This window comes from Melopsittacus undulatus, chromosome 8 (genome assembly GCF_012275295.1).
Source record: "Melopsittacus undulatus isolate bMelUnd1 chromosome 8, bMelUnd1.mat.Z, whole genome shotgun sequence".
Classification (NCBI taxonomy): domain Eukaryota; kingdom Metazoa; phylum Chordata; class Aves; order Psittaciformes; family Psittaculidae; genus Melopsittacus; species Melopsittacus undulatus.
Window position 1 is genome coordinate 35,805,814 of NC_047534.1, and position 14,962 is coordinate 35,820,775.

At 44.9% G+C, this 14,962-nt stretch overlaps 1 protein-coding gene across 1 annotated transcript in view; it reads right to left on the minus strand.

Annotated features, from left to right (window-relative positions):
* The window catches only part of CREB1 (cAMP responsive element binding protein 1), a 39,904-nt gene extending 26,050 nt beyond the window's left edge, over positions 1-13,854 (minus strand). The window contains exon 1 of the mRNA XM_034065272.1: positions 13,648-13,854. The gene's annotated coding sequence lies outside the window, so the exon portion shown is untranslated. The remainder of the gene's footprint in view (positions 1-13,647) is intronic.
* Positions 13,855-14,962: the final 1,108 nt, after the last annotated feature.

Here is a 14,962-nt window from a genome sequence, read left to right on the forward strand (position 1 = left end):
ATGTATATGTGGCCTCCCTGCTATTTCCTGCTTTCTTACTATTTCTTTCTCCTAACCTAAATATCCCCGTGAACTCCAGCATCTCTCCAGAATGCCAGGCTCTGCTCCTTGGTTTCTCCTTGCTCATAGGTTTCCTACTTTGCAAAAAAAAGGCTGCTTTTTGTACCCCCAGGATGGACTGGAGAAAAAAGGTGGAGGTCTTTCCCCAGACACCACTAAATCCAAGAACCAACATACCTCACTGAGGCTGTTACAGCAGATGAAACTTTCCACCCACTTTCATACCTGAAGGTCCGGAATGCCCCAAAGCTTTCTGTGCTTTTCAGTTGTACAGCTGGCACAGTAACACATTTTACTTCTCTCTGGAAGCCTTTCTTTTCTGTCTTCAGTAACATCGTGGTAACAATTCACTGTTATCAGTTAATGCTTATGTTGACAGTTATTGGCCATACAATAAGTATACCTTGAGGCAACATGGTTTGCTTTACACCTCAGATGTACTGTCACAGCCCACTCAGAAGCAAGCACAGCTTTACCAATTGATAGACTTTAAAGCTTCCTTCTCCTCTGCAGCCAGATGATGACTTCTGCTTTTATTTTATTACACACCCAGATTCTGAAGGACATCACAGCCTCCAGAAACAGTGCAGAGCAGAGATCCAACAAACCTATGCTCATTTTGAACCTGCCTTGCACCCCATCCATTAAACATTCACCCAGCCATTACCTGCAGAGGCCACCTCTACTGCCACATTAGGCTCCTGATCCAGTTCAATACCCAGCCTCCCAGCAAGGGAGCAACGGACAGGGCAGTGAGAGGCCTGAAGAAAAGGAAACTGAGGCAATGCCTGTTTCTCAAGCACTGTACTCAGATTTATTCATAGCAGGAGTGTCAGTACTGCCAGTTCAGGAAGCAAATACCCCTCCACTGTCAAAAGCTCTAGGAACTCGCTCTTGTATTTACTATATGTGGCTTTATAAAGCTACAGTCCATCATGAAAGCACTGAAGACGTCACCAAAAACCACTCTTTTAAGGTATTATTTGTTTTCACATGAAATCTGTAAACACTTTTACTGTCACTTTGCAGTGCAGCAGCCCTTTCAGCTACACCTCAACAGCCGCTTTATGAATTCCATTCAGAGGCTGCAGACTGAAAACATTCAGAGAAAAATAATTTTATTTACAGCTACCACATGGGACTTCGAATAACCAGTAATAAATGTTCAACAGGACAGGCCCATAATTAACTCCCTCTGTCACTAATGACTACAGTGGGTTGGCACAGGGATTGCAATTTACACCAGAGCTTCTCTGTCATCAGTCTGGCCCTGCCCCTGCCCCCTGGGTATGTGTTCCTCCTGCCCTCTCCTCAGGGTAACAGGACTGTGCACCACACTGCGAACACAACCTGTGTCTGTTGCTTTGTCTTAAACTCACCTTTTCCTACTTCTCTGACCTCCACACAGCCGCTCGATGACCATGACAACTTGTGCAAGGGCCAGGGAAACTGGGTGGAACTGGAAGTAAAAGAATGGCTTCAAGAACCAACTCCACTGAAAATGCCAAAAATGTTTTCACAGCAGGGGTTGGAACTTGATGATCTCAAGATCCATTCCAACCCTAACTATGCTGTCATTCTATGATTCAGATGACTTGCAGGCACACACAGCAATCTGCTAGGCAAACTGGAGAATAGAAAGCTGGGAAAATTCCTCTTGTCACTGAAGTTAAAATATGTGATTGTGAACTTACAAGCAAAATTTAATCTCACTGTAACGGGATCTTGCACAAGGCAGAATCAGACCATCAGCTGAACATAATACTTGTAGTCCCACTTGTGTCTCCATCAGCATGACACTCAGAGAAGTGTCTGAAAACTCTCTGCTGACTAAATATATGCTGTATCAGACAATGCAAGAGAGAAGAGCAATGCAGTATTTTTATATAGATTATAGAAGGAATGCAACGAGGAGCCTTGATTATGTGTAACAAACCTTTCTGGCTCATGACCTTTCCAATAAAACTTCAAGTAGCTACACCTCTGAAGTTGGTGAAAATGTCTTATATTTCACTGCTTTAGATATATAAATGATGAAATGACAGGCACTGTATACTCATTTTCCTTTTCACTGAAGAAAAAGCAGCAGCAGATTTTAAAACAAGGTCAGGAGACCAAAAAACACAACTACAGCTGCAAGCACCCAAATGAGTGATCATGAATGTTTTCTCTTAGCATAACACAAGAAAGCTGACATTTACCAGGCAGATGGGGAATCAGTATGCACAGGTAAGGTGTCTGAGTCAAAGTTGCTTAAACACTCTTCACTGCTGGGTTTTCCTGGTTTGACTCCACGCTGTTGGCACTGCAGCAGTATCTAGGTGTTTCTGTCTTCAAGCTTTTTAAAATGAAAAAAGATTCTGACAGCAATTAACTGAAGTTTATTTCTTCTATCACAGATTCAGTGAACAAATACAAGAGCATCCAGCGAGCAGTTGGTACATGCACGAAATGAAGTTCAATCTGTACTGCATTTTCTAGCTCAATAGAGAATCAAAGGACCTAAATGCGTTACAACCTTTGCCTTTGAATTTAGGCACTAAAAGTAAGGGTGAACCTTCCTACGGAGCTTAAAAATAAACCCCCTACATATTTTTCATTCTACTGATAATATATGTATTAAGAAAAACCACCAGCCAAACAAGCAAACAAAAAACCACTACCAACAAAACTACACAAAAACCAAAACCTTTTTCCTAATCTTATCTAACAGCTGGAATAGTTCGTATGTGAATATACCAGTTCTGCAAAGAGCCGGGTAGATGAGCCTGAGGGGGGAGAACAGAGCAAGCATTTCCTAAGGTATTAAAAATGAAAGGCAAACAAATGCCTCTCCAGTGCCTTATCCCCTTTCCATTTAGAAATCCCCCTAAAATACTGTCAGACTTCGATTACACAAATCAAAATGTCAAAACAAATCCCAGAAGGGTGATAAAGTCATTGGGTAACTGTTAGTATTATTATTGAAAACATAATCCACAAATACATACTATTTATAAATGCTCTGTCCTCATAATGCACTTAGGGCATTAAAAGACTAATTCATATACTTTATGTCTGTGATCCTTAACTTGTAAAAGGATTGTCATAACCACTTATAAACACCTTTACTATGTGTAGCAAAAAAGCCAAACAAACACACAAAAAAAAAACCCCCTGAAAGATGTCAGCAAACTGAATTTTAGACAAAACTGAGATTTTTAAGGATGTCCTGGGCAGTATATACAATCTGTTCACAGAGACCTCATAAGAACTGGCTTGTTTCTAAGAATTCAGCACATTTTATAGTTCTTCCATATTTGTTGCCAGTGTCATATTTATGAGATGCACTTACTTATAAACTGACCACACTTCACTACAGCTTGCCATCTGTTCTCTGACATTATTTTTAGAACATAAAAAGCACCTAATTTTCAACTTATCCTGATTTCTTGCAATTGCTACTAGGTGTAGAAAGTAGCTTTCCTTTCACAAAAAGAAAATTATGTGAAATTGTTAAAACACACTCCTCTTTTGTCCATGTGCCTGCTGGAAGTACTGGGGTTTATTCTGCAATATGTAGCTGCTGGTTAATAAAAATTATTCTAGCAGTATCATTTTATACCCAGACATCTTTAGCACGACATAAAATAAGGGCATCAAATGATTTTTTTATGACAGCATTTGGTAGCTAACGCTCCCTCTGAACACATCCTGAACTCTGGGAGCAAGCTCTTTGCAATCAGTACAGCAAATTAATAATCAGCATAGCTCCTCATGATGAGGTTTAATTTCTGTCCCTAGTCAAATTCTCATATACCTTTGACTGAAACAGCAGTGGGTGGAGAACTGAGGAGTAAATGACTCCATGAGATCTGATCTCTCAGTACAATTGATTGCAGTGACATGAAGCCAGCCACGTCCTGTATTTGCACTTCTAACTTCAGTGCTGAACCACGATCACACACTAGTTTTATGGCAGTTTTTAACAGAAAAAGCAAGATACAATTACACCTGTACTATCACTAGTGACGTTATCTTTGTGTATGTGTGTGTCTACAGAAGGGAGCCCCTGTGATGCTACAAGATACTGCAGCTTACCAATAGTGCTTGCTTCTGCCAACAGCAGGTACCTCACATGGTGAGGTGGGAACGGGACCTGCTCAGTTCATGGTGGAGACATGCTGGAATAAACCAACCATGGGGTGTATTAATGCAGCCTGAACCCAAGCAATCTCAAGTACAGCAATGGGTACAATAAACATATCTGTTCTGCAAGGCCCTGTGCCCAAGCTGGTACACCCTACCTCTTAGTACAGGTTGTTAGCTTGGGCTCAGCGCCACACAAAAGCACCTACATGACCCCTGAGTCATGGTACATGGCACAACCTGAGGTAGGTTGTACGTGGCTGGCACAATGAGCGATTCAGAAACAGTGCTCTGGTACCACCCAGCTATCAAAGATATGCCAAATAAATAATTTATTGGGTTGTGCTGGTCAACAAGCAGAACATTCTGGGCCACCTCCTTTCGTAGCTAACACTGGCATGTGAAGGTGTTCCAGCAGAAGAGGTAAGGCAGTCCAGAATGATGGAGAGTAAATTCTGCAAGTGGACAGAGACCTTCTCCCCCAGTGACAGGGAGAAAATGGGAGATGACAGAAAAGAGAACTGTGTCCCTACTAAGAATGAAAGAAGCATCCGGAGCAGAAAATGATGTCCAGTTAGCAAGGTTAAGGTCCACTTAAGGTAGATGTGTTCCTTTTTTCCACTGGGCAGACCCATCAGAACTCGAGATTTCCACTTGACCTGCCAGAATCATTCAGATGGATCAGATTTGTTCTCCTCCATATGCATTTCTGTGTCCTATGGCCTTTCACGGCCCCATCATTCATTCTGGCAGAGTAAGAACCACCTAAATACTGCATGAAATACTTTTTGGTACCATTTTGACATGTTGTAAGGACCTCTGTCCGCATGTCAAGCAGCCTTTAAACATCCCAAGTCAGAGGCATCAGGGGAAGAAGCTGCTGCAATCCCAAATCTGTGACAGCATGCTGCTCTATAGAGAGAGACTCTATACACATCTGCATTAAATAAACCATTATCTCTGACACAAGGAAACTGTTCAAACTTGTTCTTAGCAAACAACTACAGGAGCAAAGACTAACTGCTCAACAGAGCTACTGTCCCAGAGACAGTGAAGGAAGACTATGATGTTGTTAAGACAAGGGTATTTCCTAACTGTGCCTCCTGCACAGGCTTTTCTCTCTATATATGTGTTACAGAGATTCAGAGTCTTGATCACTGGGTCCATGACAAATGCTTCAGTGAACAAAGCTAAAGCTACTTTGAAATCATAAATTAGTAAATCCAGCTCTCTTCTGGTGCTCAGAGCAGATGAGGAACAACTCATTAAACAACAGAAATAAAACCCAGAACATTACAGGCTCACATGATTCTGGTTAACCTGAGTGCTCCAAGCCCAAGGGCCAAGAATACAACGTACAGTAATCTCACGCCTGTCACAGAGAATCACCTCCATACTAGCGTTTCCTTAGTTGTAGTAATTTAAATTACATACCAGGTATGATTTAATGGAAGCATATACAGGAATGTGATAAAGACAAATAACCATATAAGCATGTTTATTATTACCTGAAATCTTCCTTTTCCAAAGTAATTTGTTTCCAGAATCTCTGTTAATTTTACAGTGTGAAAATATTAACAGACACATCACATTTATAGGAATAGTGTACTGCAAGACTGGACTGAAGGCTCTGATTCTGATTGAAGATGACATTCTAATGTAATATGAATGTAAATTTACATTCTGAAACTTAATCTTCTGGAAAGACCCATAATTCAGGAGACTTTCCCATTAATAAAGCAAATGTTTCCTTTTCCATCCTGTAATGAGGGAGAGCAACTGTCAGTGTTTGAAGTTCTTCCGTTTGGTCTAAAACATTAAATTATGTATCTGAATTTCAGCATCCATTGTTTACTTCATGTAAAAAATAAAAAAAACTGAGATTTAAATACTCAGCAATACACCTCAGTGCAATTCTGCAGGCTGAAAAGGGTAAAAGTTGGAATCCAAAAGTGACACCAATCAGACCTGTTTTCTCATCATTCTTCTATTTCAGAGGGCTATCAAATGACTTAAAAAACTCAGGGCAAGTATGGAGCTTCAGGTATTATCAGCCCCATGGATAAACTTGACAAAAGAATTTTAGGTAGCATTCTAGAACAGATTTTGTCTGTTGGCGAGAAGAGACAGCTCCATCGCTAATGTTTCCAACCCACTTCTGAATGTCAGTGGCTAAAGGATTAATGTGTAAAAAATGCCACTTCATATATTTACACTGTAAGCTCTACAGGCATAAACTACTAAAACAAACAGTGCTCATTCGGTTTGATGCTTGGAATGTTTGTGGTATTTCTGGAGTTCAACCCATAGTGTAGGAGCATGAAGTTATATAACATGGTAAATATTGGAAAGCCCTATTTAAAAAAAACCACACTTCTACTGAGTTCAGAAAGAAAACACAACAAAATGGATGTTTCAGGCCAATGCTTTCACTGTTTTATTAAAAGAACATCTTTATAAAATGGTCATCTAAAAGAATTACTTATACAAAGTGGACAATTACCAGATATAAGTCAAATGTCTGAAACAAATGCAAAATAACCTGTATCTGCATAAGCAACATACTTTGTGTTATGAGTTAATAGCTTTGTTTCTTTCTTAACATGTAGTATAGACTATATTTTCCTTCAATCCTCTCAAGTAAGTGAAAATCTCTGAATTATTTCTGCAGCTGGTGTGCTATGGTAGAGTATGCCCAGGTATGCACAAGAAAAACATCACTTCTTTACAAAACCTGCCTTCTGAATGCACCCTATTCACAGAATTTATTGCAACATTAAAACTGAAGATTTGAGGCTTAAACCACAATTCAGATGTGGAAATATTTTAAATCCTGAAATTGCTCTGGCTTTACTAGTTATATTGAAATCATCTTTGGCTGGTCAATTAGCATCAGTCTTGGAGCAGGAGCAGGTACATTGCTTAAAGCACCAAAATTACACCTACAACCCACCCTCTCCCTAAAAACCAACTGAAATTAAACAGTGACCAAATTCTGCTGTAAAATGATTTAGTCTAATGCTCTAAACTGAGTGGATTCTGATTTATCTTTATATTTGCCTGGATGGTGTGGAGAGCTTCTCAAATGAGAAAGATCTCTCATATGCCTGCCTGGCAGATCTACTCTGGAGAAGTATCACCTCCAGAACAGAGAATAATTTACCTTGGTTCTCAAAGGTTTAACTGGAGTTTTAAGACCTGCATTACCTGTGGGCAACACAGCTGTCTCCACTGAACAGAGATGTGTCTTGCTGGCAATGGTGACAGTTGGAACTGACCCTGAGTAAGCAATAGGAGCCCTTGATGAACCAGAAAGGGTCAGAGAAAGCAACAGAACCTGTGTTTTCCATCAGTGTGTTGCACACAAAAGAGTATCTCAATTTTGCTTTCTGCAACTACAGTCTGACAAGGATTTCTGTTAGCAGCACTGCCAGGTTAGGCTCTGCTTTCCCCCAGATCCTCTCTTATTTACACCTTTAGAGCTGTCTGTGAGGCTGTGCAGTAAACGGGACTGGGCAACCAGTCTGTACTACAGACCAACCACGCAACCAATCTGTACTACAGACCAACCACATTTTTATCCCAGACCAGTTCTCCAATTCAGTTCACATCACTGCCTCACAGGCAGCTGTACCAGTACTACTGGCACAAGTGCAGGAACAGGGAAGGTGGAGCAGAGTCTACCCTGCTGCAACCAGGGTTGCCAATGAAAGCAAAGTAGGTAAAATAATGTGTTTAAGTGTCATAAGACTCCAGGAAGTTAACACAGATGCCAAAGAGAAGAAAACATCTATATTCTGTAATTTGATACTATTGCTTTACTGATGACTCTGCTTAAGAGCACGAGGCTGGAAACAGGATGATTATTTTTTATATAGTCAACATTAGCTCACTGAGGATTGGGCAGAGACATGCATTTTTCAAACAGGCATATCACTGCCATAGCGGATGTTTGCAGCAGGTAACACACTTCATTCTCTAGCCAGCCCAGGATAACATGCACTGGTTATACACACCACATTAACTGCAACTTTCAGGCTAGCAGCTTCAGTCACAATTATCATTTTAAAATCAGGAAGACAGGGCAAGGCATCTATCAGTTTACAGTAACAGTGAAACTAAAGCAAGGTTACCACCCAGGTGCCTTGGGACAACTGACAGGATCTACACCAACGTATTGGACCTGGACCCCTTCTGGTGCTTTACCTTTGAACTTCGGCTTGGTTAAAGAAAAGTGATACACAATTCTCCCTATCCGACTGGGACCAAAGAGTTACAATGATCCGATCTCTTTAGAAGACCGAAACTTGCCTCTGATAAGCAGAAGCTAGTTCAACCACACGGGTGTCACGAGGCTTTCAAAAGAGGGACTCTCGTTTTTTGGGGTTTTTTTTTCCTTCAACTGAGGCCCTTACTGTGTCCCAGCTTTCCTAGCAGCAAAGACAAACTGATGAGGCTCTGATCACCATGGACAGAGCCTGACTTTGCCTTCTTTCCCAATGAATCATGGATGTGCTGCAGTTCCCTAGGAGGGGTCTACTGACCCAGCTCTCTGCTGCTGAAGAGATGAAGTTGTGCCCCCACTTCCCTTCCCTGCATCTCCTTATGAATGTGCACCAGTGTTGGTGCTAACAATATCTTAATCACCAACTGATTCAGCTCACTCTCACAGAAGAAACTAACTTAACAAAAAAGGATGTTTTTCTCCTGGGTTACTGATTTGAACTGCTTCATTAGATTTTACATATAATGAAAATTGCAGCTAGTGTAAGGGATAGCTGAACACCACAGAACCAGGAGCAGGAGAGAAGGAAGGCGTAAGATGTCTGTCTCTTGAGAGCCACATGAAGTTTTATCAGCTCAGATGAAGCCACAGTAAAAGACTTCTGCCGGTATTATACTGTGGCATTACTACACAGTGCCCTTTTTCAAATCTTGGTATCTCCCAGAACTTTCCTATCAGCACAAAAGAGAAAATTTGGATGAGTTTCAGAAAGAGGGGCAGGGGTCCTACTTCTGTAGCAATGCCCTAGGCTTTTATTCAAGAGAAAGCTCTCTACAACCTATAAAGCCATATATTTACAAACCCTGCTCACACTGCATGTCACTTGGAGGAATGGACAGGCACAGCGGAGTTTGAGTCTGGGCCAGCTGCACAGAGCCAGAGGAACAGTCATCAGAAAAAGGCAAGAAAATAATGCTTCCCATCCAGTACTCCACAGGGTATAAAATACAAGCTAGATGAAAAGAGATCTTACATTTAAGCCTAGAAAAGGTGCAAGGGAAAGCAAAATCCAACTGATATTGGAACAGCAGTGGAAAACAAATTAGATTAAGGGCAGCATTGATCAGAAAAAATGCATGTGATATTGGAGCCAAAATATCACAGGAGTTGCAGGGTTGCTGGAGAGATGATTAAAGAGATTGCAGCAAAGAGCTGCAGGGAACAGCAACAGGAGTTTAGAAGTCTGAACAAAACACGTGAGAATAGCACTGAGCAAGTGAATGTTACAGCTGTTAAAAGAACACCCGAAACCACACAAAAGGTGTTTAATCCAAGGAAATAAGTAGCACAACAAACAGTATGTATATGTGATATTAAAGTTTGTGAAGGGCTTCTGCTTGTGTTCATTTGCTTATATTTAGCACACGTAAAAACTTGAGCTTAGCTAAATGATGCAGGGCTGCAGCAGGAAGAGCCACAACAGGATCTGTGCCATTCAGCTTAAGTTACAAGCATAGCAATAGCTGAAATTCGCATGTAGGTTGCATTTTGTTTAGCAACACTGCTGTTTGAGCGGCCCTCATCTTCCTGCTCCTTCCAGACCCACCCTTCCCTGCATATGCTTGTACAGATCATGTGCAGCCTGCAGCAATGAGGAAGGGATGACCCAAGTGAAAAATAACCAGACTTCCCACCCTGACAGATCATTTTCCCAGTCAGCTCTACCATGCAGTAACCCAAACACTTGTGCCAGTGCACTGGAGAAGACATGAACAAACCACCAGACAGAGGATGCTTCAGCCAGTATTACTGTCAAAAACCTGTATGTGGAACTATGGTTTCAGTCCATCAGGCAGTAGATAAGCTCTCAAAATTCCTGAAGTTTAGAAAACGTTTCTGCCAAAAGAATACAACCCAGTTCTTCCAAATGCAGAGGAAAACCATTTTGTTGATAACCTCTCATTGACCAAACAAGCTATAACTGGAACAATACTTAAGAGGATCAGATTTTTTACACATCACTTGAACTCTCCCCTCCAAAATGTGTGAGAACCTCAAGGGCAGAGATTTATGTTTCCTGCATGAAGGTGGCTCCAAAATAGGTCATTATGAGGCTTCCTGCAGCTTTGTCTGAAGTATCTAGTGCAGTCATGTCAGAGACCAACTGAAAAGTAATGAAACCTTTCTAACTGCAGTACAACCAAGTGATCTAAAACCAGGTATCAGTGTTTTCATGCTGGGTGATGTACAAAGGTCATTAACTGGAGATTGCTCAGGTTTTCATAACCACTATGAAGTAGGACTACACAGACTGCAGATGAAGCAACACAATTTTTGATTCAGAGTTAAATCACTGCCTTCTCATGAAACTTCAACTGTATGTAGGTAGGGCACCAGAGAGCTCAAACCAGATTGAGTAAGGTTGTTTCTGCAGACGAGGGTTGCTGTCATGTCCCATGAAACTAACTTTAGTGTCAGCTAGCATGGCCTTCTCACTGCACAAAATCCTTGAGAAGTGCAGCATGAGTAACTGATCCCCATTTGCTTCCAGAGATCCAAAAATAGAGGTGAGGTGTGAATATCTCATTTGTTTCAAAAGGGTGTCAACAGAAATTCCTAGTCAGGGCTTTATGTGCTATCAGTATCTGCACCTACAGAACTGTAGCTGTACTCAGGCAAGAGGCTGTTTGCTTCTTACTGCAGCAGAACACCTACTTTCCAGAATAAGATCAGCTACTACAGAATATTTTATCTTTGACATCAGTACCAGCAATAGCTACGCTGGTGCAGGCATCCAGGATGATGTGACAGTTTAAATGAGAAGTTTCTGAAATCTCTGTATCTGAGAATTTTCCCCCTTTTAGACCTTTGGGTTTTTGTTGGCCTTTTTTTCCCCACCCAGGGTAGCAGAGACCCTTTTATATATATGTACACACCAAAAGTAATGGAGGAAAAAATAAAGAACAGATGCAGACCATTGCTGCAGATCCAGACACAAAGCTGAGAGTACTAATCTAAGCATTTGATGTTCTATCAGTGAGATTAAAGAACTAAAAATTATTACACTCTTCTATACTGCCTGCAAATTATGTCACTTTAGGTCACTTGTAATTGATGCTTAAAAAATACACAACCACTTCTCTTGTCCCCTTTTCTCTCTGATCTGTGAGGATACAAAACTGGTGAGGAAATGCAGAGATCCATGTTAAAAAATATAGATCTAAGAGTCTTCCACCCTATTATAAAATAGAATGTTGTGTTTCTAGAGCTATAAAAACCAAGCAAGGATTTACTATTACACTTTAGTATTTAAATGCATATTCCATTAAACAAAGAATGAATGAAATACACCAATGACTACATTTTCTTTAATCACTATCAACACCTATGTTACTTACTTAAGCCCACAGATGTCTGTTAATCAATTTCAACTTTAGAAACCCTCTTTTCATGCTGGTATTATTCAGAGTGATGCAGAGCACCTTTGGCCTTCATTTCAAAAGGAGTGGTGGAAATGACAGAAATTCACGTACAAGGAAGGACAGGCAAATCACAAGTACCCATGTTGAATAAATGCTTATTTCAGTGAATTAACATTTTACTATAAGAAAACCCCATATTGATATACGCAAAGGAAGCAAGTAGAGTCTTAAAATTCCTGTATTCTGAAATAGTGTTTGGTGGTCACAATGGGACTAAACAGAGATATGCAATATTCCTAAATAAGTCTCTAATCCTTTGTTTAATAGGAAATTTGTTTGTAACCCCAGGAAGAGAATAAATCATGACAAGTGTTATTCCAGAAGCAGATTATGTGCAGGCATTTCAATATTTAAGAGGGGAAAAATGTATTAAACCAAAATCAACATGCTTTTGGGAAGAAATGTCACATGATCTGTTTAAAGAAGTGTTATTCTTGTATACATTTGAAAGGTGTTACAATCTTTGGTTAAAAGAAGTTTTGAAAGACTGCTGCACTATTTTTACTTATTACTGTATATAAAAATGCAGATATCCGGGTTTTGAAAGCTGAAATTAAGTCAAAATAATGTCTTCTATACTAGGCAACAAAACAGGAAAAAAAGCCCCACAGCAGCAGCACGGCAAGGCTCGTGTAAGGTGGGAAAAGGCAGCCGAGTTGACATCTGCGACTGAGGCAGCGATAGAGGTCAAATCCTGCTCGCTGAGCAGCACCTAAAAATCTGTGGGAAACTGGCAAAAGCAAATCCCAAACTGAGATTTACCAGCCACGGCCAAGCTCAAGTTCACGTCGGGTTAAAAATACTAACAGGGAAGAAATAACGCAGCAAAAGGGAACCGTATCTCTGTTACGTGATCTGCGCATCGGGCTTAAAGCTCTCCCCTCCGATCTGTGCCCGGAGCGGAGCGCGGTGTTGGGTGTCCGAGCACCATTACCCCTTTCACAGCCTGCTGCAGACGGCCGTGCCCCATGCTGCAAATAAAAGCAAACCACCAGACCAAGCGCTGGCCCAGAGCTTCTGTGCACAGATTTTATTAAGAACTTCTCGTTACAGAGCGCAGGAGCACCCCACGTCCTCGTTTCCATCACGGCAAGAGTTTGTTTATTTATTTATACAGCGCACTCGGGTCACCGGGGAAGTGAAACTCTCCGGGCGCGGAGCGCGGGGCCGGCCCGGCAGGAGGGCTGCCCGCCTGCCCTGCCCGCCGCCGCCACGGCCGGCCCCGCGTCCCTGGAGCCCGGCGGGGCCGCGCCGGCCGGGAGGCCGTGCCCGGGGCGGCCGCCGACCGAAGCAGGCAGCGCCGGGGGGAGGACGCGGGGTTCGCGGCGGGGAAGCAAGCCGGGGTGCACCCGGAGGGGCGGCGCGGGGAGGGGGCGCGGGTGGGTGCGCGGCCGCTCCCCCCCTCGTCGTCTTCCTCCTCCGCGGCCTCCTCCAGGGGCCGGGGGGCGCGATCCCCCTTCCCCGCCGCGGGGAGCGCCGCTGCTGGCTGCCGCCAGAGTCGCCGCCGCCGCCGCCCGGCCGTGGCGGCCGCCGCCGGGCCGGCTCCCATCCGCCATTATCCTTTGTTCGCGGCGCGGCGGCGGCGGGGATGTTGCAGGGCTCGGCTCCATCTTTAAAGCGGGCGCCCCTCCCGCGGGCGGTGCAAGGCCGGGCCCCCGCGTCCTGCCGCCCGGCGGCTCCCCTGGTCCCCGCCGGGCTCCATTTCCTTCCCTCCCCCCCGCCCCTGTTTGCTGGGCGCCTTCCTCCTCTTACCGGTTACCAGGCTGCTCCGTCACTGCTTTCGTTCGCGCCTAGGATCTCGCCGCAGTTTTATTCTCTCCCCCACGTAACACACCGCGTCAAACTACACCTCCGCCGCGTCACTCACACACACACAGGCGCTCCCAGCCCGGCGACAGGCAGGCAGCGGCCGACTGAGGAGCGCCAGCCAGGGAGCAAGCGCCGAGCGCGCCGCGGCCCGCACGGAAAACGCCGAGCGCTCACGGAAAACGCCGAGCGCCCAGCAGGCGGCGGGAACGGCCGAGCGCGCCGCCGGCCCCCGCGGAAAGAGCCGAGCGGCCGCGGAAACGAACGAAGCGCCCCGGAGCGGAGGCGGAAAGAGCCGAGCGGCCGCGGCGAGGCGCGAATGGCGCTTCCGCTCGGGGCAGCCCGCGCGGCAGGCACCGAGTGGGGTTCGCCGGGGGGGGGTGGAGGGTGCGGGGGGGAGGCGCGCGCACCCCCTTCCTCCCCCCCCATGCCCGCCTCCACGCGCGCGGGGCCGAGGCAGCCGGAAAGTGACGAGCGCAGACGGAAACGGCCGAGCTGCCCCTGCGGCGGGTGCGTGAGCGTGGGGCCTCACAGAGCCTGCAAGGGCGCCGGGATCCCTGCTCCCACAGCACGTCCCCACGGGCACACCGGCTCCTGGGGCAGCTGTTGGCCCCGCAGGGCTGCTCCCACCCCCAGGGGATCTCCTGCATGGCTGCCCCACTGCCGTGCATCCCACCTTCCTCAGACCCCCGGTTCCCACCCTAAGGGCCAGTCACCGCTGTCTGCACAAGCACAACATGGTGGGGTGAGGTGATGCGGCAGGGCCACGCTGCCCCTCTTCGGTGCCTCTCACCTGGCCGCTGTCCCTGTTGTCCCTGCCGTCCGTTCCCCACACGGGGAAGTGCTCAGATTGCTCCTCCAGCCCTTCCTCTACTGCCTGGTGTTCATTCCAGGTTGTGACTCCCATCCTGCTCCCTACCCTCTTGGCAGCCCAAAACCAGGCTCAGGGTGACTGCTGCTCCGTTGTCACCAAATATCCCCATGGAATCTCCTAGCCTGGAACAACTGTGCTCCAACGGTGCTGGAGGGGCAAACCCCACAGTTCCCAGAGCAGCTGTGCCCAAGGTGGCACTTTTCACCCATGGCACCGGCCCTGTGCTTTGCCACTTCGCATGGGTGAGAGATACGGGTTTGTGTCCTGTCAGAGAAGAGGAGCATCAGTGTGCTGTGGCTCACAACTGCCTCATCTCCAGTGCCAGTGTGATGTGTGTTGCTGGGATTTCAAACGCTGGATAGGTGAACTTTCCCTAGGAAAGGCCTT